We start from the raw sequence: 23,847 nt of genomic DNA, 5'->3' as shown, positions 1-23,847 counted from the left end.
AGATAAAAAACAAAAGGAGGAAGTGTGAAAAGTGAATGGGCCAAATTGAGGTGCATATGAAGACGTATGCTTTCTTCCAATTCATTAAACCGGGCTAATATGAATCAGGTGAATTGAGTTCTGCTTTTGGAAACTGGGTTAAGAAGGGGTGCACCGGTCCTGGAGGTACTGCAATACCAGGTCAATGCGTGGAGTGGACAGAGCAAGCTCTTTTTCCATCTCCCTGTTCTAAAAATCCATTTAATATATGGTCCCCAGATAGGGGACGTATCAGATATTAAACTGATAAGAACAGATTTTTTTTTTTTTTTTTTTTTGAAGGATGAGTTTGAAAATAATAAAGTGACCGCCTCTCGTTGCCCAGGTAACTGTCCGTCACAAGAGGGCTATGACATCCTACGATGCACACTCCCCCAAGGCCAGCAGTTGTGCAATACCCTGGCACCTTTCAGCACCAACCAAGGTAGTACCCTCCCAAACTACACTTGATCTTAGCCAAAAGGCCGAGAAGCGATAACCAGAATTGGTTTGGGCCTCGAGTGGCACCCTGGCCTATGCCGGACACATCTTAGGGAGAGAGAGCGAGAGGGAGACAAACCCACGCCTACAGAAGACATTTTGTCACCCAAGCCAACCCTTGAAAAGGCTGCTTTGCAGAGCAAAAACAAGAAGAATGGTGCGTTTTGCAGCCGCCGCCCCCCACTGCAATGAATCTGAATAACTCCTCCTTTAGGGCGCAAGCAACTCCCCTCCCCCTTGCAGTCTTTCCAATTCACGATACAAAAAGACGGACAGGACAGGTTGCCTGACTTTCCGTCACTGCCACCCTTTGCCATCCTTACCCGTAGAAAGCCCTTTCATCATCCCCAAACCCTAATCTTTTCCCTTTCCTTCCCAGCCCCCAAACCCTGCCCTCTGTACCCTTCTCACCACCCGCATCCCTTCTCCTGTCATCCCCCTACCACCCGGGAAAAAAAGAGCTTGCCCCCTCCTTACACTAGCCCACCCTCCCACCCAAAGAACAACTTCTGCTGCGCAGCTTGTTTTCTAGGCAGCAGCGCTATTGTGATGTCAGCGGGGGCATTGTGACAAGCCGCCAGTGTTCCGTCTCTTCATGTTGTGCACAGTTCAAACGGAAAATACATCAACAGGCAGACTACAGAAAAACTTACTATCAAAGGTTAGAGGGGGGCTTTCTCAGAGGGCTTTTTACAGTTTTTCTATTCCCAATTAGCCGTTTAAGTGTACTTATTGAAAGTAGTAATTCTTTCATAGGCCGCCCTTTCTTAGTATTTGACGTTCCTTATATTGCGGTATGAGGCTTTGCAGCAGGTTGCAAACATTCATCACCCATGACTGTCCCCAATTGAGCTCAGAAGCTCAATGTCTATCATGACCTCTCTTTTAGAATGTCCAAGAGCAAGCAAACTATTCCTCCAGGAGAGGGCGCCAACAGACTACTAAAGAGATCATCATTACTCAAAGAAAACCCCAAAAACCAATGCATGATAGGAATAAACAGGTAACTTTCTTTGGAGTGGAAGCGGAGAGATCGCACCAGATGCCAATTCTAGATCTTATCACACCTGTGGTCACTGCAGCAGCAGGTGAATCCACTTTGTCCAAAAGGGATCTATTCCATTCAATTGCAAATGATCTAGATAAGACAGAGAACTGCAGCACGGGACATAGCCGAGTTGGTCAGGTTGAGTGGTGATGAGTTTGCTATTTGGATGAATAAAGAAAGTCAAAAGTGTGAAAGATAAAAAACAAAAGGAGGAAGTGTGAAAAGTGAATGGGCCAAATTGAGGTGCATATGAAGACGTATGCTTTCTTCCAATTCATTAAACCGGGCTAATATGAATCAGGTGAATTGAGTTCTGCTTTTGGAAACTGGGTTAAGAAGGGGTGCACCGGTCCTGGAGGTACTGCAATACCAGGTCAATGCGTGGAGTGGACAGAGCAAGCTCTTTTTCCATCTCCCTGTTCTAAAAATCCATTTAATATATGGTCCCCAGATAGGGGACGTATCAGATATTAAACTGATAAGAACAGATTTTTGATTTAATGAAGCTTTCCAAAGCACCGCAAAAATGCATGACCGAAGTCACACCAAAAACAGTGCAAAGGCTAGGATTCGTGTGGACCCCTCCGTGAGAAGAGGATCCCCAAAAATCAACCCCGTCCCTCCGAGCCAGAAGGCCACAGCGAGGGTCAGGGATCTTCGGTGCTCCCCCAAGCCGAAGCCTGGTTGTGCCTTGTTGTTGCTCCCAGCGTCCACCGAGGCATCTTACCCAAGTGGAGTAGGGAGCTACTAGTCGTTGGTTTCGCAGCCGAGACTGCCCGGACCGTCAACCGGTGTTGGTTTCTCAGCCCAAGGCTGACCGGACCTCCAACCGGGTGTTGGTTTCTCAGCCCAAGGCTGACCGGACCTCCAACCGGGTGTTGGTTTCTCAGCCCAAGGCTAACCGGACCTCCAACCGGGTGTTGGTTTCTCAGCCAAAGCTGACCCGGACCTCCAACCGGGTGTTGGTTTCTCAGCCCAAAGCTGACCGGACCTCCGACCGGGATTATAAAAATTTCCCTTCTTAGCCAGAAGGCCAGGATAGGGCAATATGCTTGGAAAGTATGAATAGGCAAGGCGCGGCGTGCGACAGAGTCTGAGGCTTACCAGGGTCCCAACCTAGCAAGTTCAGACTCCCTCCAGGGTGTCCATTCCTGGGGCACATTGCACCATAACCCCCACACTTACTCAGTCTAATAGCCTCAATCCTGGTAGGGCCATGGTTTCCTCTAGATGGATATACTATCCTCCCAAAGTACTAACAAGTGCAACCTTCCAGTGTGCATTGCATCATTGTACTAAGGTGGCCGGAGCCTTAAACCACCTTTTCGAACGATACTACACTTGATCTTAGCCAAAAGGCCGAGAAGCGATAACCAGAATTGGTTTGGGCCTCGAGTGGCACCCTGGCCTATGCCGGACACATCTTAGGGAGAGAGAGCGAGAGGGAGACAAACCCACGCCTACAGAAGACATTTTGTCACCCAAGCCAACCCTTGAAAAGGCTGCTTTGCAGAGCAAAAACAAGAAGAATGGTGCGTTTTGCAGCCGCCGCCCCCACTGCAATGAATCTGAATAACTCCTCCTTTAGGGCGCAAGCAACTCCCCTCCCCCTTGCAGTCTTTCCAATTCACGATACAAAAAGACGGACAGGACAGGTTGCCTGACTTTCCGTCACTGCCACCCTTTGCCATCCTTACCCGTAGAAAGCCCTTTCATCATCCCCAAACCCTAATCTTTTCCCTTTCCTTCCCAGCCCCCAAACCCTGCCCTCTGTACCCTTCTCACCACCCGCATCCCTTCTCCTGTCATCCCCCTACCACCCGGGAAAAAAAGAGCTTGCCCCCTCCTTACACTAGCCCACCCTCCCACCCAAAGAACAACTTCTGCTGCGCAGCTTGTTTTCTAGGCAGCAGCGCTATTGTGATGTCAGCGGGGGCATTGTGACAAGCCGCCAGTGTTCCGTCTCTTCATGTTGTGCACAGTTCAAACGGAAAATACATCAACAGGCAGACTACAGAAAAACTTACTATCAAAGGTTAGAGGGGGGCTTTCTCAGAGGGCTTTTTACAGTTTTTCTATTCCCAATTAGCCGTTTAAGTGTACTTATTGAAAGTAGTAATTCTTTCATAGGCCGCCCTTTCTTAGTATTTGACGTTCCTTATATTGCGGTATGAGGCTTTGCAGCAGGTTGCAAACATTCATCACCCATGACTGTCCCCAATTGAGCTCAGAAGCTCAATGTCTATCATGACCTCTCTTTTAGAATGTCCAAGAGCAAGCAAACTATTCCTCCAGGAGAGGGCGCCAACAGACTACTAAAGAGATCATCATTACTCAAAGAAAACCCCAAAAACCAATGCATGATAGGAATAAACAGGTAACTTTCTTTGGAGTGGAAGCGGAGAGATCGCACCAGATGCCAATTCTAGATCTTATCACACCTGTGGTCACTGCAGCAGCAGGTGAATCCACTTTGTCCAAAAGGGATCTATTCCATTCAATTGCAAATGATCTAGATAAGACAGAGAACTGCAGCACGGGACATAGCCGAGTTGGTCAGGTTGAGTGGTGATGAGTTTGCTATTTGGATGAATAAAGAAAGTCAAAAGTGTGAAAGATAAAAAACAAAAGGAGGAAGTGTGAAAAGTGAATGGGCCAAATTGAGGTGCATATGAAGACGTATGCTTTCTTCCAATTCATTAAACCGGGCTAATATGAATCAGGTGAATTGAGTTCTGCTTTTGGAAACTGGGTTAAGAAGGGGTGCACCGGTCCTGGAGGTACTGCAATACCAGGTCAATGCGTGGAGTGGACAGAGCAAGCTCTTTTTCCATCTCCCTGTTCTAAAAATCCATTTAATATATGGTCCCCAGATAGGGGACGTATCAGATATTAAACTGATAAGAACAGATTTTGATTTAATGAAGCTTTCCAAAGCACCGCAAAAAATGCATGACCGAAGTCACACCAAAAACAGTGCAAAGGCTAGGATTCGTGTGGACCCCTCCGTGAGGAGAGGGTCCCCAAAAATCAACCCCGTCCCTCCGAGCCAGAAGGCCACAGCAAGGGTCAGGGATCTTCGGTGCTCCCCCAAGCCGAAGCCTGGTTGAGCCTTGTCGTTGCTCCCAGCGTCCACCCAGGCATCTTACCCAAGTGGAGTAGAGAGCTACTAGTTGTTGGTTTCGCAGCCGAAACTGCCCGGACCGTCAACCGGTGTTGGTTTCTCAGCCCAAGGCTAACCGGACCTCCAACCGGGTGTTGGTTTCTCAGCCGAAGCTGACCCGGACCTCCAATCGGGTGTTGGTTTCTCAGCCGAAGCTGACCCGGACCTCCAACCAGGTGTTGGTTTCTCAGCCGAAGCTGACCCGGACCTCCAACCGGGTGTTGGTTTCTCAGCCCAAAGCTGAACGGACCTCCGACCATGATTATAAAAATTTCCCTTCCTAGCCAGAAGGCCGGGATAGAGCAATATGCTCAGAAAGTATGAAAGGGCAAGGTACGGTGTGCTACAGAGCCCAAGGCTTGCCGGGGTCCAAAGCCAGCAAGCTCAGACTCACTCCAGGGTCGTCAATCCTGGGGCACATTGCACCATAGCCCCCACACTTACTCAGTCTAATAGCCTCGATCCTGGTAGGGCCATGGTTTCCTCTAGATGGATATACTATCCTCCCAAAGTACTAACAAGCGCAACCTTCCAGTGTGCATTGCATCATTGTACTAAGGTGGCCGGAGCCTTAAACCACCTTTTCGAACGATACTACACTTGATCTTAGCCAAAAGGCCGAGAAGCGATAACCAGAATTGGTTTGGGCCTCGAGTGGCACCCTGGCCTATGCCGGACACATCTTAGGGAGAGAGAGCGAGAGGGAGACAAACCCACGCCTACAGAAGACATTTTGTCACCCAAGCCAACCCTTGAAAAGGCTGCTTTGCAGAGCAAAAACAAGAAGAATGGTGCGTTTTGCAGCCGCCGCCCCCCACTGCAATGAATCTGAATAACTCCTCCTTTAGGGCGCAAGCAACTCCCCTCCCCCTTGCAGTCTTTCCAATTCACGATACAAAAAGACGGACAGGACAGGTTGCCTGACTTTCCGTCACTGCCACCCTTTGCCATCCTTACCCGTAGAAAGCCCTTTCATCATCCCCAAACCCTAATCTTTTCCCTTTCCTTCCCAGCCCCCAAACCCTGCCCTCTGTACCCTTCTCACCACCCGCATCCCTTCTCCTGTCATCCCCCTACCACCCGGGAAAAAAAGAGCTTGCCCCCTCCTTACACTAGCCCACCCTCCCACCCAAAGAACAACTTCTGCTGCGCAGCTTGTTTTCTAGGCAGCAGCGCTATTGTGATGTCAGTGGGGGCATTGTGACAAGCCGCCAGTGTTCCGTCTCTTCATGTTGTGCACAGTTCAAACGGAAAATACATCAACAGGCAGACTACAGAAAAACTTACTATCAAAGGTTAGAGGGGGGCTTTCTCAGAGGGCTTTTTACAGTTTTTCTATTCCCAATTAGCCGTTTAAGTGTACTTATTGAAAGTAGTAATTCTTTCATAGGCCGCCCTTTCTTAGTATTTGACGTTCCTTATATTGCGGTATGAGGCTTTGCAGCAGGTTGCAAACATTCATCACCCATGACTGTCCCCAATTGAGCTCAGAAGCTCAATGTCTATCATGACCTCTCTTTTAGAATGTCCAAGAGCAAGCAAACTATTCCTCCAGGAGAGGGCGCCAACAGACTACTAAAGAGATCATCATTACTCAAAGAAAACCCCAAAAACCAATGCATGATAGGAATAAACAGGTAACTTTCTTTGGAGTGGAAGCGGAGAGATCGCACCAGATGCCAATTCTAGATCTTATCACACCTGTGGTTACTGCAGCAGCAGGTGAATCCACTTTGTCCAAAAGGGATCTATTCCATTCAATTGCAAATGATCTAGATAAGACAGAGAACTGCAGCACGGGACATAGCCGAGTTGGTCAGGTTGAGTGGTGATGAGTTTGCTATTTGGATGAATAAAGAAAGTCAAAAGTGTGAAAGATAAAAAACAAAAGGAGGAAGTGTGAAAAGTGAATGGGCCAAATTGAGGTGCATATGAAGACGTATGCTTTCTTCCAATTCATTAAACCGGGCTAATATGAATCAGGTGAATTGAGTTCTGCTTTTGGAAACTGGGTTAAGAAGGGGTGCACCGGTCCTGGAGGTACTGCAATACCAGGTCAATGCGTGGAGTGGACAGAGCAAGCTCTTTTTCCATCTCCCTGTTCTAAAAATCCATTTAATATATGGTCCCCAGATAGGGGACGTATCAGATATTAAACTGATAAGAACAGATACTACACTTGATCTTAGCCAAAAGGCCGAGAAGCGATAACCAGAATTGGTTTGGGCCTCGAGTGGCACCCTGGCCTATGCCGGACACATCTTAGGGAGAGAGAGCGAGAGGGAGACAAACCCACGCCTACAGAAGACATTTTGTCACCCAAGCCAACCCTTGAAAAGGCTGCTTTGCAGAGCAAAAACAAGAAGAATGGTGCGTTTTGCAGCCGCCGCCCCCCACTGCAATGAATCTGAATAACTCCTCCTTTAGGGCGCAAGCAACTCCCCTCCCCCTTGCAGTCTTTCCAATTCACGATACAAAAAGACGGACAGGACAGGTTGCCTGACTTTCCGTCACTGCCACCCTTTGCCATCCTTACCCGTAGAAAGCCCTTTCATCATCCCCAAACCCTAATCTTTTCCCTTTCCTTCCCAGCCCCCAAACCCTGCCCTCTGTACCCTTCTCACCACCCGCATCCCTTCTCCTGTCATCCCCCTACCACCCGGGAAAAAAAGAGCTTGCCCCCTCCTTACACTAGCCCACCCTCCCACCCAAAGAACAACTTCTGCTGCGCAGCTTGTTTTCTAGGCAGCAGCGCTATTGTGATGTCAGCGGGGGCATTGTGACAAGCCGCCAGTGTTCCGTCTCTTCATGTTGTGCACAGTTCAAACGGAAAATACATCAACAGGCAGACTACAGAAAAACTTACTATCAAAGGTTAGAGGGGGGCTTTCTCAGAGGGCTTTTTACAGTTTTTCTATTCCCAATTAGCCGTTTAAGTGTACTTATTGAAAGTAGTAATTCTTTCATAGGCCGCCCTTTCTTAGTATTTGACGTTCCTTATATTGCGGTATGAGGCTTTGCAGCAGGTTGCAAACATTCATCACCCATGACTGTCCCCAATTGAGCTCAGAAGCTCAATGTCTATCATGACCTCTCTTTTAGAATGTCCAAGAGCAAGCAAACTATTCCTCCAGGAGAGGGCGCCAACAGACTACTAAAGAGATCATCATTACTCAAAGAAAACCCCAAAAACCAATGCATGATAGGAATAAACAGGTAACTTTCTTTGGAGTGGAAGCGGAGAGATCGCACCAGATGCCAATTCTAGATCTTATCACACCTGTGGTCACTGCAGCAGCAGGTGAATCCACTTTGTCCAAAAGGGATCTATTCCATTCAATTGCAAATGATCTAGATAAGACAGAGAACTGCAGCACGGGACATACCGAGTTGGTCAGGTTGAGTGGTGATGAGTTTGCTATTTGGATGAATAAAGAAAGTCAAAAGTGTGAAAGATAAAAAACAAAAGGAGGAAGTGTGAAAAGTGAATGGGCCAAATTGAGGTGCATATGAAGACGTATGCTTTCTTCCAATTCATTAAACCGGGCTAATATGAATCAGGTGAATTGAGTTCTGCTTTTGGAAACTGGGTTAAGAAGGGGTGCACCGGTCCTGGAGGTACTGCAATACCAGGTCAATGCGTGGAGTGGACAGAGCAAGCTCTTTTTCCATCTCCCTGTTCTAAAAATCCATTTAATATATGGTCCCCAGATAGGGGACGTATCAGATATTAAACTGATAAGAACAGATACTACACTTGATCTTAGCCAAAAGGCCGAGAAGCGATAACCAGAATTGGTTTGGGCCTCGAGTGGCACCCTGGCCTATGCCGGACACATCTTAGGGAGAGAGAGCGAGAGGGAGACAAACCCACGCCTACAGAAGACATTTTGTCACCCAAGCCAACCCTTGAAAAGGCTGCTTTGCAGAGCAAAAACAAGAAGAATGGTGCGTTTTGCAGCCGCCGCCCCCCACTGCAATGAATCTGAATAACTCCTCCTTTAGGGCGCAAGCAACTCCCCTCCCCCTTGCAGTCTTTCCAATTCACGATACAAAAAGACGGACAGGACAGGTTGCCTGACTTTCCGTCACTGCCACCCTTTGCCATCCTTACCCGTAGAAAGCCCTTTCATCATCCCCAAACCCTAATCTTTTCCCTTTCCTTCCCAGCCCCCAAACCCTGCCCTCTGTACCCTTCTCACCACCCGCATCCCTTCTCCTGTCATCCCCCTACCACCCGGGAAAAAAAGAGCTTGCCCCCTCCTTACACTAGCCCACCCTCCCACCCAAAGAACAACTTCTGCTGCGCAGCTTGTTTTCTAGGCAGCAGCGCTATTGTGATGTCAGCGGGGGCATTGTGACAAGCCGCCAGTGTTCCGTCTCTTCATGTTGTGCACAGTTCAAACGGAAAATACATCAACAGGCAGACTACAGAAAAACTTACTATCAAAGGTTAGAGGGGGGCTTTCTCAGAGGGCTTTTTACAGTTTTTCTATTCCCAATTAGCCGTTTAAGTGTACTTATTGAAAGTAGTAATTCTTTCATAGGCCGCCCTTTCTTAGTATTTGACGTTCCTTATATTGCGGTATGAGGCTTTGCAGCAGGTTGCAAACATTCATCACCCATGACTGTCCCCAATTGAGCTCAGAAGCTCAATGTCTATCATGACCTCTCTTTTAGAATGTCCAAGAGCAAGCAAACTATTCCTCCAGGAGAGGGCGCCAACAGACTACTAAAGAGATCATCATTACTCAAAGAAAACCCCAAAAACCAATGCATGATAGGAATAAACAGGTAACTTTCTTTGGAGTGGAAGCGGAGAGATCGCACCAGATGCCAATTCTAGATCTTATCACACCTGTGGTCACTGCAGCAGCAGGTGAATCCACTTTGTCCAAAAGGGATCTATTCCATTCAATTGCAAATGATCTAGATAAGACAGAGAACTGCAGCACGGGACATAGCCGAGTTGGTCAGGTTGAGTGGTGATGAGTTTGCTATTTGGATGAATAAAGAAAGTCAAAAGTGTGAAAGATAAAAAACAAAAGGAGGAAGTGTGAAAAGTGAATGGGCCAAATTGAGGTGCATATGAAGACGTATGCTTTCTTCCAATTCATTAAACCGGGCTAATATGAATCAGGTGAATTGAGTTCTGCTTTTGGAAACTGGGTTAAGAAGGGGTGCACCGGTCCTGGAGGTACTGCAATACCAGGTCAATGCGTGGAGTGGACAGAGCAAGCTCTTTTTCCATCTCCCTGTTCTAAAAATCCATTTAATATATGGTCCCCAGATAGGGGACGTATCAGATATTAAACTGATAAGAACAGATTTTTGATTTAATGAAGCTTTCCAAAGCACCGCAAAAAATGCATGACCGAAGTCACACCAAAAACAGTGCAAAGGCTAGGATTCGTGTGGACCCCTCCGTGAGGAGAGGGTCCCCAAAAATCAACCCCGTCCCTCCGAGCCAGAAGGCCACAGCAAGGGTCAGGGATCTTCGGTGCTCCCCCAAGCCGAAGCCTGGTTGAGCCTTGTCGTTGCTCCCAGCGTCCATCCAGGCATCTTACCCAAGTGGAGTAGAGAGCTACTAGTTGTTGGTTTCGCAGCCGAAACTGCCCGGACCGTCAACCGGTGTTGGTTTCTCAGCCCAAGGCTAACCGGACCTCCAACCGGGTGTTGGTTTCTCAGCCGAAGCTGACCCGGACCTCCAACCGGGTGTTGGTTTCTCAGCCGAAGCTGACCCGGACCTCCAACCGGGTGTTGGTTTCTCAGCCGAAGCTGACCCGGACCTCCAACCGGGTGTTGGTTTCTCAGCCAAAGCTGACCCGGACCTCCAACCGGGTGTTGGTTTCTCAGCCCAAAGCTGAACGGACCTCCGACCATGATTATAAAAATTTCCCTTCCTAGCCAGAAGGCCGGGATAGAGCAATATGCTCAGAAAGTATGAAAGGGCAAGGTACGGTGTGCTACAGAGCCCAAGGCTCGCCGGGGTCCCAAGCCAGCAAGCTCAGACTCACTCCAGGGTCGTCAATCCTGGGGCACATTGCACCATAGCCCCCACACTTACTCAGTCTAATAGCCTCGATCCTGGTAGGGCCATGGTTTTCTCTAGATGGATATACTATCCTCCCAAAGTACTAACAAGCGCAACCTTCCAGTGTGCATTGCATCATTGTACTAAGGTGGCCGGAGCCTTAAACCACCTTTTCGAACGATACTACACTTGATCTTAGCCAAAAGGCCGAGAAGCGATAACCAGAATTGGTTTGGGCCTCGAGTGGCACCCTGGCCTATGCCGGACACATCTTAGGGAGAGAGAGCGAGAGGGAGACAAACCCACGCCTACAGAAGACATTTTGTCACCCAAGCCAACCCTTGAAAAGGCTGCTTTGCAGAGCAAAAACAAGAAGAATGGTGCGTTTTGCAGCCGCCGCCCCCCACTGCAATGAATCTGAATAACTCCTCCTTTAGGGCGCAAGCAACTCCCCTCCCCCTTGCAGTCTTTCCAATTCACGATACAAAAAGACGGACAGGACAGGTTGCCTGACTTTCCGTCACTGCCACCCTTTGCCATCCTTACCCGTAGAAAGCCCTTTCATCATCCCCAAACCCTAATCTTTTCCCTTTCCTTCCCAGCCCCCAAACCCTGCCCTCTGTACCCTTCTCACCACCCGCATCCCTTCTCCTGTCATCCCCCTACCACCCGGGAAAAAAAGAGCTTGCCCCCTCCTTACACTAGCCCACCCTCCCACCCAAAGAACAACTTCTGCTGCGCAGCTTGTTTTCTAGGCAGCAGCGCTATTGTGATGTCAGCGGGGGCATTGTGACAAGCCGCCAGTGTTCCGTCTCTTCATGTTGTGCACAGTTCAAACGGAAAATACATCAACAGGCAGACTACAGAAAAACTTACTATCAAAGGTTAGAGGGGGGCTTTCTCAGAGGGCTTTTTACAGTTTTTCTATTCCCAATTAGCCGTTTAAGTGTACTTATTGAAAGTAGTAATTCTTTCATAGGCCGCCCTTTCTTAGTATTTGACGTTCCTTATATTGCGGTATGAGGCTTTGCAGCAGGTTGCAAACATTCATCACCCATGACTGTCCCCAATTGAGCTCAGAAGCTCAATGTCTATCATGACCTCTCTTTTAGAATGTCCAAGAGCAAGCAAACTATTCCTCCAGGAGAGGGCGCCAACAGACTACTAAAGAGATCATCATTACTCAAAGAAAACCCCAAAAACCAATGCATGATAGGAGTAAACAGGTAACTTTCTTTGGAGTGGAAGCGGAGAGATCGCACCAGATGCCAATTCTAGATCTTATCACACCTGTGGTCACTGCAGCAGCAGGTGAATCCACTTTGTCCAAAAGGGATCTATTCCATTCAATTGCAAATGATCTAGATAAGACAGAGAACTGCAGCACGGGACATAGCCGAGTTGGTCAGGTTGAGTGGTGATGAGTTTGCTATTTGGATGAATAAAGAAAGTCAAAAGTGTGAAAGATAAAAAACAAAAGGAGGAAGTGTGAAAAGTGAATGGGCCAAATTGAGGTGCATATGAAGACGTATGCTTTCTTCCAATTCATTAAACCGGGCTAATATGAATCAGGTGAATTGAGTTCTGCTTTTGGAAACTGGGTTAAGAAGGGGTGCACCGGTCCTGGAGGTACTGCAATACCAGGTCAATGCGTGGAGTGGACAGAGCAAGCTCTTTTTCCATCTCCCTGTTCTAAAAATCCATTTAATATATGGTCCCCAGATAGGGGACGTATCAGATATTAAACTGATAAGAACAGATTTTTTGATTTAATGAAGCTTTCCAAAGCACCGCAAAAATGCATGACCGAAGTCACACCAAAAACAGTGCAAAGGCTAGGATTCGTGTGGACCCCTCCGTGAGAAGAGGATCCCCAAAAATCAACCCCGTCCCTCCGAGCCAGAAGGCCACAGCGAGGGTCAGGGATCTTCGGTGCTCCCCCAAGCCGAAGCCTGGTTGAGCCTTGTTGTTGCTCCCAGCGTCCACCGAGGCATCTTACCCAAGTGGAGTAGGGAGCTACTAGTCGTTGGTTTCGCAGCCGAGACTGCCCGGACCGTCAACCGGTGTTGGTTTCTCAGCCCAAGGCTGACCGGACCTCCAACCGGGTGTTGGTTTCTCAGCCCAAGGCTGACCGGACCTCCAACCGGGTGTTGGTTTCTCAGCCCAAGGCTAACCGGACCTCCAACCGGGTGTTGGTTTCTCAGCCAAAGCTGACCCGGACCTCCAACCGGGTGTTGGTTTCTCAGCCCAAAGCTGACCGGGACCTCCGACCGGGATTATAAAAATTTCCCTTCTTAGCCAGAAGGCCGGGATAGGGCAATATGCTTGGAAAGTATGAATAGGCAAGGCGCGGCGTGCGACAGAGTCTGAGGCTTACCAGGGTCCCAACCTAGCAAGTTCAGACTCCCTCCAGGGTGTCCATTCCTGGGGCACATTGCACCATAACCCCCACACTTACTCAGTCTAATAGCCTCGATCCTGGTAGGGCCATGGTTTCCTCTAGATGGATATACTATCCTCCCAAAGTACTAACAAGCGCAACCTTCCAGTGTGCATTGCATCATTGTACTAAGGTGGCCGGAGCCTTAAACCACCTTTTCGAACGATACTACACTTGATCTTAGCCAAAAGGCCGAGAAGCGATAACCAGAATTGGTTTGGGCCTCGAGTGGCACCCTGGCCTATGCCGGACACATCTTAGGGAGAGAGAGCGAGAGGGAGACAAACCCACGCCTACAGAAGACATTTTGTCACCCAAGCCAACCCTTGAAAAGGCTGCTTTGCAGAGCAAAAACAAGAAGAATGGTGCGTTTTGCAGCCGCCGCCCCCCACTGCAATGAATCTGAATAACTCCTCCTTTAGGGCGCAAGCAACTCCCCTCCCCCTTGCAGTCTTTCCAATTCACGATACAAAAAGACGGACAGGACAGGTTGCCTGACTTTCCGTCACTGCCACCCTTTGCCATCCTTACCCGTAGAAAGCCCTTTCATCATCCCCAAACCCTAATCTTTTCCCTTTCCTTCCCAGCCCCCAAACCCTGCCCTCTGTACCCTTCTCACCACCCGCATCCCTTCTCCTGTCATCCCCCTACCACCCGGGAAAAAAAGAGCTTGCCCCCTCCTTACACTAGCCCACCCTCCCACCCAAAGAACAACTTCTGCTGCGCAGCTTGTTTTCTAGGCAGCAGCGCTATTGTGATGTCAGCGGGGGCATTGTGACAAGCCGCCAGTGTTCCGTCTCTTCATGTTGTGCACAGTTCAAATGGAAAATACATCAACAGGCAGACTACAGAAAAACTTACTATCAAAGGTTAGAGGGGGGCTTTCTCAGAGGGCTTTTTACAGTTTTTCTATTCCCAATTAGCCGTTTAAGTGTACTTATTGAAAGTAGTAATTCTTTCATAGGCCGCCCTTTCTTAGTATTTGACGTTCCTTATATTGCGGTATGAGGCTTTGCAGCAGGTTGCAAACATTCATCACCCATGACTGTCCCCAATTGAGCTCAGAAGCTCAATGTCTATCATGACCTCTCTTTTAGAATGTCCAAGAGCAAGCAAACTATTCCTCCAGGAGAGGGCGCCAACAGACTACTAAAGAGATCATCATTACTCAAAGAAAACCCCAAAAACCAATGCATGATAGGAATAAACAGGTAACTTTCTTTGGAGTGGAAGCGGAGAGATCGCACCAGATGCCAATTCTAGATCTTATCACACCTGTGGTCACTGCAGCAGCAGGTGAATCCACTTTGTCCAAAAGGGATCTATTCCATTCAATTGCAAATGATCTAGATAAGACAGAGAACTGCAGCACGGGACATAGCCGAGTTGGTCAGGTTGAGTGGTGATGAGTTTGCTATTTGGATGAATAAAGAAAGTCAAAAGTGTGAAAGATAAAAAACAAAAGGAGGAAGTGTGAAAAGTGAATGGGCCAAATTGAGGTGCATATGAAGACGTATGCTTTCTTCCAATTCATTAAACCGGGCTAATATGAATCAGGTGAATTGAGTTCTGCTTTTGGAAACTGGGTTAAGAAGGGGTGCACCGGTCCTGGAGGTACTGCAATACCAGGTCAATGCGTGGAGTGGACAGAGCAAGCTCTTTTTCCATCTCCCTGTTCTAAAAATCCATTTAATATATGGTCCCCAGATAGGGGACGTATCAGATATTAAACTGATAAGAACAGATACTACACTTGATCTTAGCCAAAAGGCTGAGAAGCGATAACCAGAATTGGTTTGGGCCTCGAGTGGCACCCTGGCCTATGCCGGACACATCTTAGGGAGAGAGAGCGAGAGGGAGACAAACCCACGCCTACAGAAGACATTTTGTCACCCAAGCCAACCCTTGAAAAGGCTGCTTTGCAGAGCAAAAACAAGAAGAATGGTGCGTTTTGCAGCCGCCGCCCCCCACTGCAATGAATCTGAATAACTCCTCCTTTAGGGCGCAAGCAACTCCCCTCCCCCTTGCAGTCTTTCCAATTCACGATACAAAAAGACGGACAGGACAGGTTGCCTGACTTTCCGTCACTGCCACCCTTTGCCATCCTTACCCGTAGAAAGCCCTTTCATCATCCCCAAACCCTAATCTTTTCCCTTTCCTTCCCAGCCCCCAAACCCTGCCCTCTGTACCCTTCTCACCACCCGCATCCCTTCTCCTGTCATCCCCCTACCACCCGGGAAAAAAAGAGCTTGCCCCCTCCTTACACTAGCCCACCCTCCCACCCAAAGAACAACTTCTGCTGCGCAGCTTGTTTTCTAGGCAGCAGCGCTATTGTGATGTCAGCGGGGGCATTGTGACAAGCCGCCAGTGTTCCGTCTCTTCATGTTGTGCACAGTTCAAACGGAAAATACATCAACAGGCAGACTACAGAAAAACTTACTATCAAAGGTTAGAGGGGGGCTTTCTCAGAGGGCTTTTTACAGTTTTTCTATTCCCAATTAGCCGTTTAAGTGTACTTATTGAAAGTAGTAATTCTTTCATAGGCCGCCCTTTCTTAGTATTTGACGTTCCTTATATTGCGGTATGAGGCTTTGCAGCAGGTTGCAAACATTCATCACCCATGACTGTCCCCAATTGAGCTCAGAAGCTCAATGTCTATCATGACCTCTCTTTTAGAATGTCCAAGAGCAAGCAAACTATTCCTCCAGGAGAGGGCGCCAACAGACTACTAAAGAGATCATCATTACTCAAAGAAAACCCCAAAAACCAATGCATGATAGGAATAAACAGGTAACTTTCTTTGGAGTGGAAGCGGAGAGATCGCACCAGATGCCAATTCTAGATCTTATCACACCTGTGGTCACTGCAGCAGCAGGTGAATCCACTTTGTCCAAAAGGGATCTATTCCATTCAATTGCAAATGATCTAGATAAGACAGAGAACTGCAGCACGGGACATAGCCGAGTTGGTCAGGTTGAGTGGTGATGAGTTTGCTATTTGGATGAATAAAGAAAGTCAAAAGTGTGAAAGATAAAAAACAAAAGGAGGAAGTGTGAAAAGTGAATGGGCCAAATTGAGGTGCATATGAAGACGTATGCTTTCTTCCAATTCATTAAACCGGGCTAATATGAATCAGGTGAATTGAGTTCTGCTTTTGGAAACTGGGTTAAGAAGGGGTGCACCGGTCCTGGAGGTACTGCAATACCAGGTCAATGCGTGGAGTGGACAGAGCAAGCTCTTTTTCCATCTCCCTGTTCTAAAAATCCATTTAATATATGGTCCCCAGATAGGGGTCGTATCAAATATTAAACTGATAAGAACAGATACTACACTTGATCTTAGCCAAAAGGCCGAGAAGCGATAACCAGAATTGGTTTGGGCCTCGAGTGGCACCCTGGCCTATGCCGGACACATCTTAGGGAGAGAGAGCGAGAGGGAGACAAACCCACGCCTACAGAAGACATTTTGTCACCCAAGCCAACCCTTGAAAAGGCTGCTTTGCAGAGCAAAAACAAGAAGAATGGTGCGTTTTGCAGCCGCCGCCCCCCACTGCAATGAATCTGAATAACTCCTCCTTTAGGGCGCAAGCAACTCCCCTCCCCCTTGCAGTCTTTCCAATTCACGATACAAAAAGACGGACAGGACAGGTTGCCTGACTTTCCGTCACTGCCACCCTTTGCCATCCTTACCCGTAGAAAGCCCTTTCATCATCCCCAAACCCTAATCTTTTCCCTTTCCTTCCCAGCCCCCAAACCCTGCCCTCTGTACCCTTCTCACCACCCGCATCCCTTCTCCTGTCATCCCCCTACCACCCGGGAAAAAAAGAGCTTGCCCCCTCCTTACACTAGCCCACCCTCCCACCCAAAGAACAACTTCTGCTGCGCAGCTTGTTTTCTAGGCAGCAGCGCTATTGTGATGTCAGCGGGGGCATTGTGACAAGCCGCCAGTGTTCCGTCTCTTCATGTTGTGCACAGTTCAAACGGAAAATACATCAACAGGCAGACTACAGAAAAACTTACTATCAAAGGTTAGAGGGGGGCTTTCTCAGAGGGCTTTTTACAGTTTTTCTATTCCCAATTAGCCATTTAAGTGTACTTATTGAAAGTAGTAATTCTTTCATAGGCCGCCCTTTCTTAGTATTTGACGTTCCTTATATTGCGGTATGAGGCTTTGCAGCAGGTTGCAAACATTCATCACCCATGACTGTCCCCAATTGAGCTCAGAAGCTCAATGTCTATCATGACCTCTCTTTTAGAATGTCCAAGAGCAAGCAAACTATTCCTCCAGGAGAGGGCGCCAACAGACTACTAAAGAGATCATCATTACTCAAAGAAAACCCCAAAAACCAATGCATGATAGGAATAAACAGGTAACTTTCTTTGGAGTGGAAGCGGAGAGATCGCACCAGATGCCAATTCTAGATCTTATCACACCTGTGGTCACTGCAGCAGCAGGTGAATCCACTTTGTCCAAAAGGGATCTATTCCATTCAATTGCAAATGATCTAGATAAGACAGAGAACTGCAGCACGGGACATAGCCGAGTTGGTCAGGTTGAGTGGTGATGAGTTTGCTATTTGGATGAATAAAGAAAGTCAAAAGTGTGAAAGATAAAAAACAAAAGGAGGAAGTGTGAAAAGTGAATGGGCCAAATTGAGGTGCATATGAAGACGTATGCTTTCTTCCAATTCATTAAACCGGGCTAATATGAATCAGGTGAATTGAGTTCTGCTTTTGGAAACTGGGTTAAGAAGGGGTGCACCGGTCCTGGAGGTACTGCAATACCAGGTCAATGCGTGGAGTGGACAGAGCAAGCTCTTTTTCCATCTCCCTGTTCTAAAAATCCATTTAATATATGGTCCCCAGATAGGGGACGTATCAGATATTAAACTGATAAGAACAGATACTACACTTGATCTTAGCCAAAAGGCCGAGAAGCGATAACCAGAATTGGTTTGGGCCTCGAGTGGCACCCTGGCCTATGCCGGACACATCTTAGGGAGAGAGAGCGAGAGGGAGACAAACCCACGCCTACAGAAGACATTTTGTCACCCAAGCCAACCCTTGAAAAGGCTGCTTTGCAGAGCAAAAACAAGAAGAATGGTGCGTTTTGCAGCCGCCGCCCCCCACTGCAATGAATCTGAATAACTCCTCCTTTAGGGCGCAAGCAACTCCCCTCCCCCTTGCAGTCTTTCCAATTCACGATACAAAAAGACGGACAGGACAGGTTGCCTGACTTTCCGTCACTGCCACCCTTTGCCATCCTTACCCGTAGAAAGCCCTTTCATCATCCCCAAACCCTAATCTTTTCCCTTTCCTTCCCAGCCCCCAAACCCTGCCCTCTGTACCCTTCTCACCACCCGCATCCCTTCTCCTGTCATCCCCCTACCACCCGGGAAAAAAAGAGCTTGCCCCCTCCTTACACTAGCCCACCCTCCCACCCAAAGAACAACTTCTGCTGCGCAGCTTGTTTTCTAGGCAGCAGCGCTATTGTGATGTCAGCGGGGGCATTGTGACAAGCCGCCAGTGTTCCGTCTCTTCATGTTGTGCACAGTTCAAACGGAAAATACATCAACAGGCAGACTACAGAAAAACTTACTATCAAAGGTTAGAGGGGGGCTTTCTCAGAGGGCTTTTTACAGTTTTTCTATTCCCAATTAGCCGTTTAAGTGTACTTATTGAAAGTAGTAATTCTTTCATAGGCCGCCCTTTCTTAGTATTTGACGTTCCTTATATTGCGGTATGAGGCTTTGCAGCAGGTTGCAAACATTCATCACCCATGACTGTCCCCAATTGAGCTCAGAAGCTCAATGTCTATCATGACCTCTCTTTTAGAATGTCCAAGAGCAAGCAAACTATTCCTCCAGGAGAGGGCGCCAACAGACTACTAAAGAGATCATCATTACTCAAAGAAAACCCCAAAAACCAATGCATGATAGGAATAAACAGGTAACTTTCTTTGGAGTGGAAGCGGAGAGATCGCACCAGATGCCAATTCTAGATCTTATCACACCTGTGGTCACTGCAGCAGCAGGTGAATCCACTTTGTCCAAAAGGGATCTATTCCATTCAATTGCAAATGATCTAGATAAGACAGAGAACTGCAGCACGGGACATAGCCGAGTTGGTCAGGTTGAGTGGTGATGAGTTTGCTATTTGGATGAATAAAGAAAGTCAAAAGTGTGAAAGATAAAAAACAAAAGGAGGAAGTGTGAAAAGTGAATGGGCCAAATTGAGGTGCATATGAAGACGTATGCTTTCTTCCAATTCATTAAACCGGGCTAATATGAATCAGGTGAATTGAGTTCTGCTTTTGGAAACTGGGTTAAGAAGGGGTGCACCGGTCCTGGAGGTACTGCAATACCAGGTCAATGCGTGGAGTGGACAGAGCAAGCTCTTTTTCCATCTCCCTGTTCTAAAAATCCATTTAATATATGGTCCCCAGATAGGGGACGTATCAGATATTAAACTGATAAGAACAGATACTACACTTGATCTTAGCCAAAAGGCCGAGAAGCGATAACCAGAATTGGTTTGGGCCTCGAGTGGCACCCTGGCCTATGCCGGACACATCTTAGGGAGAGAGAGCGAGAGGGAGACAAACCCACGCCTACAGAAGACATTTTGTCACCCAAGCCAACCCTTGAAAAGGCTGCTTTGCAGAGCAAAAACAAGAAGAATGGTGCGTTTTGCAGCCGCCGCCCCCCACTGCAATGAATCTGAATAACTCCTCCTTTAGGGCGCAAGCAACTCCCCTCCCCCTTGCAGTCTTTCCAATTCACGATACAAAAAGACGGACAGGACAGGTTGCCTGACTTTCCGTCACTGCCACCCTTTGCCATCCTTACCCGTAGAAAGCCCTTTCATCATCCCCAAACCCTAATCTTTTCCCTTTCCTTCCCAGCCCCCAAACCCTGCCCTCTGTACCCTTCTCACCACCCGCATCCCTTCTCCTGTCATCCCCCTACCACCCGGGAAAAAAAGAGCTTGCCCCCTCCTTACACTAGCCCACCCTCCCACCCAAAGAACAACTTCTGCTGCGCAGCTTGTTTTCTAGGCAGCAGCGCTATTGTGATGTCAGCGGGGGCATTGTGACAAGCCGCCAGTGTTCCGTCTCTTCATGTTGTGCACAGTTCAAACGGAAAATACATCAACAGGCAGACTACAGAAAAACTTACTATCAAAGGTTAGAGGGGGGCTTTCTCAGAGGGCTTTTTACAGTTTTTCTATTCCCAATTAGCCGTTTAAGTGTACTTATTGAAAGTAGTAATTCTTTCATAGGCCGCCCTTTCTTAGTATTTGACGTTCCTTATATTGCGGTATGAGGCTTTGCAGCAGGTTGCAAACATTCATCACCCATGACTGTCCCCAATTGAGCTCAGAAGCTCAATGTCTATCATGACCTCTCTTTTAGAATGTCCAAGAGCAAGCAAACTATTCCTCCAGGAGAGGGCGCCAACAGACTACTAAAGAGATCATCATTACTCAAAGAAAACCCCAAAAACCAATGCATGATAGGAATAAACAGGTAACTTTCTTTGGAGTGGAAGCGGAGAGATCGCACCAGATGCCAATTCTAGATCTTATCACACCTGTGGTCACTGCAGCAGCAGGTGAATCCACTTTGTCCAAAAGGGATCTATTCCATTCAATTGCAAATGATCTAGATAAGACAGAGAACTGCAGCACGGGACATAGCCGAGTTGGTCAGGTTGAGTGGTGATGAGTTTGCTATTTGGATGAATAAAGAAAGTCAAAAGTGTGAAAGATAAAAAACAAAAGGAGGAAGTGTGAAAAGTGAATGGGCCAAATTGAGGTGCATATGAAGACGTATGCTTTCTTCCAATTCATTAAACCGGGCTAATATGAATCAGGTGAATTGAGTTCTGCTTTTGGAAACTGGGTTAAGAAGGGGTGCACCGGTCCTGGAGGTACTGCAATACCAGGTCAATGCGTGGAGTGGACAGAGCAAGCTCTTTTTCCATCTCCCTGTTCTAAAAATCCATTTAATATATGGTCCCCAGATAGGGGACGTATCAGATATTAAACTGATAAGAACAGATTTTGATTTAATGAAGCTTTCCAAAGCACCGCAAAAATGCATGACCGAAGTCACACCAAAAACAGTGCAAAGGCTAGGATTCGTGTGGACCCCTCCGTGAGAAGAGGATCCCCAAAAATCAACCCCGTCCCTCCAAGCCAGAAGGCCACAGCGAGGGTCAGGGATCTTCGGTGCTCCCCCAAGCCGAAGCCTGGTTGAGCCTTGTTGTTGCTCCCAGCGTCCACCGAGGCATCTTACCCAAGTGGAGTAGGGAGCTACTAGTCGTTGGTTTCGCAGCCGAGACTGCCCGGACCGTCAACCGGTGTTGGTTTCTCAGCCCAAGGCTGACCGGACCTCCAACCGGGTGTTGGTTTCTCAGCCCAAGGCTGACCGGACCTCCAACCGGGTGTTGGTTTCTCAGCCCAAGGCTAACCGGACCTCCAACCGGGTGTTGGTTTCTCAGCCAAAGCTGACCCAGACCTCCAACCGGGTGTTGGTTTCTCAGCCCAAAGCTGACCGGACCTCCAACCGGGATTATAAAAATTTCCCTTCTTAGCCAGAAGGCCGGGATAGGGCAATATGCTTGGAAAGTATGAATAGGCAGGGCGCGGCGTGCGACAGAGTCTGAGGCTTACCAGGGTCCCAACCTAGCAAGTTCAGACTCCCTCCAGGGTGTCCATTCCTGGGGCACATTGCACCATAACCCCCACACTTACTCAGTCTAATAGCCTCGATCCTGGTAGGGCCATGGTTTCCTCTAGATGGATATACTATCCTCCCAAAGTACTAACAAGCGCAACCTTCCAGTGTGCATTGCATCATTGTACTAAGGTGGCCGGAGCCTTAAACCACCTTTTCGAACGATACTACACTTGATCTTAGCCAAAAGGCCGAGAAGCGATAACCAGAATTGGTTTGGGCCTCGAGTGGCACCCTGGCCTATGCCGGACACATCTTAGGGAGAGAGAGCGAGAGGGAGACAAACCCACGCCTACAGAAGACATTTTGTCACCCAAGCCAACCCTTGAAAAGGCTGCTTTGCAGAGCAAAAACAAGAAGAATGGTGCGTTTTGCAGCCGCCGCCCCCCACTGCAATGAATCTGAATAACTCCTCCTTTAGGGCGCAAGCAACTCCCCTCCCCCTTGCAGTCTTTCCAATTCACGATACAAAAAGACGGACAGGACAGGTTGCCTGACTTTCCGTCACTGCCACCCTTTGCCATCCTTACCCGTAGAAAGCCCTTTCATCATCCCCAAACCCTAATCTTTTCCCTTTCCTTCCCAGCCCCCAAACCCTGCCCTCTGTACCCTTCTCACCACCCGCATCCCTTCTCCTGTCATCCCCCTACCACCCGGGAAAAAAAGAGCTTGCCCCCTCCTTACACTAGCCCACCCTCCCACCCAAAGAACAACTTCTGCTGCGCAGCTTGTTTTCTAGGCAGCAGCGCTATTGTGATGTCAGCGGGGGCATTGTGACAAGCCGCCAGTGTTCCGTCTCTTCATGTTGTGCACAGTTCAAACGGAAAATACATCAACAGGCAGACTACAGAAAAACTTACTATCAAAGGTTAGAGGGGGGCTTTCTCAGAGGGCTTTTTACAGTTTTTCTATTCCCAATTAGCCGTTTAAGTGTACTTATTGAAAGTAGTAATTCTTTCATAGGCCGCCCTTTCTTAGTATTTGACGTTCCTTATATTGCGGTATGAGGCTTTGCAGCAGGTTGCAAACATTCATCACCCATGACTGTCCCCAATTGAGCTCAGAAGCTCAATGTCTATCATGACCTCTCTTTTAGAATGTCCAAGAGCAAGCAAACTATTCCTCCAGGAGAGGGCGCCAACAGACTACTAAAGAGATCATCATTACTCAAAGAAAACCCCAAAAACCAATGCATAATAGGAATAAACAGGTAACTTTCTTTGGAGTGGAAGCGGAGAGATCGCACCAGATGCCAATTCTAGATCTTATCACACCTGTGGTCACTGCAGCAGCAGGTGAATCCACTTTGTCCAAAAGGGATCTATTCCATTCAATTGCAAATGATCTAGATAAGACAGAGAACTGCAGCACGGGACATAGCCGAGTTGGTCAGGTTGAGTGGTGATGAGTTTGCTATTTGGATGAATAAAGAAAGTCAAAAGTGTGAAAGATAAAAAACAAAAGGAGGAAGTGTGAAAAGTGAATGGGCCAAATTGAGGTGCATATGAAGACGTATGCTTTCTTCCAATTCATTAAACCGGGCTAATATGAATCAGGTGAATTGAGTTCTGCTTTTGGAAACTGGGTTAAGAAGGGGTGCACCGGTCCTGGAGGTACTGCAATACCAGGTCAATGCGTGGAGTGGACAGAGCAAGCTCTTTTTCCATCTCCCTGTTCTAAAAATCCATTTAATATATGGTCCCCAGATAGGGGACGTATCAGATATTAAACTGATAAGAACAGATACTACACTTGATCTTAGCCAAAAGGCCGAGAAGCGATAACCAGAATTGGTTTGGGCCTCGAGTGGCACCCTGGCCTATGCCGGACACATCTTAGGGAGAGAGAGCGAGAGGGAGACAAACCCACGCCTACAGAAGACATTTTGTCACCCAAGCCAACCC

At 47.9% G+C, this 23,847-nt stretch overlaps 13 non-coding genes and 5 pseudogenes across 13 annotated transcripts; all 18 read right to left on the bottom strand.

Moving 5' to 3' along the window:
• Positions 1-143: 143 nt before the first annotated feature.
• On the bottom strand, positions 144-339 carry LOC142253459 (U2 spliceosomal RNA). The gene has a single exon (XR_012726745.1). It is a non-coding gene; the product is annotated as a U2 spliceosomal RNA (small nuclear RNA).
• A 1,564-nt stretch (positions 340-1,903) lies between these two features.
• LOC142253239 (U2 spliceosomal RNA) lies at positions 1,904-2,099 on the bottom strand. The gene has a single exon (XR_012726550.1). It is a non-coding gene; the product is annotated as a U2 spliceosomal RNA (small nuclear RNA).
• Positions 2,100-2,796: 697 nt separating this feature from the next.
• Positions 2,797-2,938, bottom strand: LOC142253666 (U2 spliceosomal RNA; annotated as a pseudogene).
• A 1,387-nt stretch (positions 2,939-4,325) lies between these two features.
• LOC142253251 (U2 spliceosomal RNA) lies at positions 4,326-4,521 on the bottom strand. Its single transcript, XR_012726562.1, has one exon. It is a non-coding gene; the product is annotated as a U2 spliceosomal RNA (small nuclear RNA).
• Positions 4,522-5,218: 697 nt separating this feature from the next.
• LOC142253727 (U2 spliceosomal RNA) lies at positions 5,219-5,360 on the bottom strand (annotated as a pseudogene).
• A 1,388-nt stretch (positions 5,361-6,748) lies between these two features.
• On the bottom strand, positions 6,749-6,939 carry LOC142252697 (U2 spliceosomal RNA). The gene has a single exon (XR_012726066.1). It is a non-coding gene; the product is annotated as a U2 spliceosomal RNA (small nuclear RNA).
• A 1,387-nt stretch (positions 6,940-8,326) lies between these two features.
• On the bottom strand, positions 8,327-8,517 carry LOC142252696 (U2 spliceosomal RNA). Its single transcript, XR_012726065.1, has one exon. It is a non-coding gene; the product is annotated as a U2 spliceosomal RNA (small nuclear RNA).
• A 1,388-nt stretch (positions 8,518-9,905) lies between these two features.
• Positions 9,906-10,098, bottom strand: LOC142253110 (U2 spliceosomal RNA). The gene has a single exon (XR_012726430.1). It is a non-coding gene; the product is annotated as a U2 spliceosomal RNA (small nuclear RNA).
• Positions 10,099-10,841: 743 nt separating this feature from the next.
• On the bottom strand, positions 10,842-10,983 carry LOC142253726 (U2 spliceosomal RNA; annotated as a pseudogene).
• Positions 10,984-12,371: 1,388 nt separating this feature from the next.
• On the bottom strand, positions 12,372-12,568 carry LOC142253169 (U2 spliceosomal RNA). Its single transcript, XR_012726485.1, has one exon. It is a non-coding gene; the product is annotated as a U2 spliceosomal RNA (small nuclear RNA).
• Positions 12,569-13,266: 698 nt separating this feature from the next.
• On the bottom strand, positions 13,267-13,408 carry LOC142253725 (U2 spliceosomal RNA; annotated as a pseudogene).
• A 1,388-nt stretch (positions 13,409-14,796) lies between these two features.
• On the bottom strand, positions 14,797-14,987 carry LOC142252847 (U2 spliceosomal RNA). Its single transcript, XR_012726213.1, has one exon. It is a non-coding gene; the product is annotated as a U2 spliceosomal RNA (small nuclear RNA).
• A 1,388-nt stretch (positions 14,988-16,375) lies between these two features.
• On the bottom strand, positions 16,376-16,566 carry LOC142252952 (U2 spliceosomal RNA). Its single transcript, XR_012726312.1, has one exon. It is a non-coding gene; the product is annotated as a U2 spliceosomal RNA (small nuclear RNA).
• Positions 16,567-17,954: 1,388 nt separating this feature from the next.
• Positions 17,955-18,145, bottom strand: LOC142252695 (U2 spliceosomal RNA). The gene has a single exon (XR_012726064.1). It is a non-coding gene; the product is annotated as a U2 spliceosomal RNA (small nuclear RNA).
• A 1,388-nt stretch (positions 18,146-19,533) lies between these two features.
• On the bottom strand, positions 19,534-19,724 carry LOC142252693 (U2 spliceosomal RNA). Its single transcript, XR_012726062.1, has one exon. It is a non-coding gene; the product is annotated as a U2 spliceosomal RNA (small nuclear RNA).
• Positions 19,725-21,112: 1,388 nt separating this feature from the next.
• Positions 21,113-21,307, bottom strand: LOC142253190 (U2 spliceosomal RNA). The gene has a single exon (XR_012726503.1). It is a non-coding gene; the product is annotated as a U2 spliceosomal RNA (small nuclear RNA).
• Positions 21,308-22,004: 697 nt separating this feature from the next.
• Positions 22,005-22,146, bottom strand: LOC142253724 (U2 spliceosomal RNA; annotated as a pseudogene).
• Positions 22,147-23,534: 1,388 nt separating this feature from the next.
• On the bottom strand, positions 23,535-23,725 carry LOC142252692 (U2 spliceosomal RNA). Its single transcript, XR_012726061.1, has one exon. It is a non-coding gene; the product is annotated as a U2 spliceosomal RNA (small nuclear RNA).
• Between the last annotated feature and the right edge of the window lie 122 nt (positions 23,726-23,847).

This window comes from Anomaloglossus baeobatrachus, chromosome 9, assembly GCF_048569485.1.
Source record: "Anomaloglossus baeobatrachus isolate aAnoBae1 chromosome 9, aAnoBae1.hap1, whole genome shotgun sequence".
Lineage (NCBI taxonomy): Eukaryota > Metazoa > Chordata > Amphibia > Anura > Aromobatidae > Anomaloglossus > Anomaloglossus baeobatrachus.
Note: the sequence above shows the minus strand (reverse complement) of the source record. Positions and strands in the feature narration are given on the sequence as shown.